The sequence below is a fragment of the Myotis lucifugus genome, unplaced genomic scaffold, assembly GCF_000147115.1.
Source record: "Myotis lucifugus unplaced genomic scaffold, Myoluc2.0 scaffold_111, whole genome shotgun sequence".
In the NCBI taxonomy this organism is placed as follows: domain Eukaryota; kingdom Metazoa; phylum Chordata; class Mammalia; order Chiroptera; family Vespertilionidae; genus Myotis; species Myotis lucifugus.
In genome coordinates, this window is record NW_005871159.1 from 3,818,776 (window position 1) to 3,819,499 (window position 724).

Below are 724 nucleotides of genomic sequence, written 5' to 3' on the forward strand. Positions count from 1 at the left end.
CCAGGTTCAAGACCTAACGGCGGTTTGGCAAGCCTTCTCGTCCCGGCTCCAAGCTCGCGCGAGTGTCATTGGCCGAGCGGCGGCCCCAGGCGAAGTTTCCTTGCTCTGTCGGCTTACTTCTCCGCTCCAGGCGCCACAGCAGCTCGGAGAAGCGGCGAGGAGGCGGCGGGAGCGCCCGTGGCCAGCCGGAGCCGAGGACGACGTGGGAGGGAGGCACCGCTCGCCCTGCACCGCGGCGATGGGAAGAGGAAGGCGCCGGGTATCTACAATCAGAACGTGGGCTGACCGTGACGTCACAATGGCGCGGCCAGCCAATCGGAGCCCGGAGGCTGAATCAAGCGCTATGATGTCATGCGGCCCCGGAGCCAATCGCGAGACAATAGAACTTTCGTGATTGTAAATTTCAGACTCGCCCCCAGTGGGTAGCCCAGGCCCGGGTCAGTCCCCTTTGGTTCACGTGTCTCTAGGCAATTTTATCCCTTTTCTTCCTAATAAGCCTGCGTGGGACGCAGAGCCTGCGCAATAGCGGCTGTGAGGTTCCCCATGCCCTGAACTCTGATTCACTCCATGCCAGGCGTGGCGTGGTTGTGTCGTTGCGTTTGGACGACAGAAACCCCCTCTCGTAGCCGTCCCTGGTACGGTTCTGAAAGGGATCTAGTTCTCCTTGGTTTTAGCTAAAAGGGTTAAATGCCTGCGGAGACCACCGCAAGTAAGGTCTGCAGTT

At 60.4% G+C, this 724-nt stretch overlaps 1 protein-coding gene across 1 annotated transcript in view; it reads right to left on the reverse strand.

Moving 5' to 3' along the window:
- The window catches only part of ELOVL5 (ELOVL fatty acid elongase 5), an 81,145-nt gene extending 80,879 nt beyond the window's left edge, over nt 1–266 (reverse strand). Inside the window, exon 1 of the mRNA XM_006093243.3 lies at nt 118–266. The gene's annotated coding sequence lies outside the window, so the exon portion shown is untranslated. The remainder of the gene's footprint in view (nt 1–117) is intronic.
- Between the last annotated feature and the right edge of the window lie 458 nt (nt 267–724).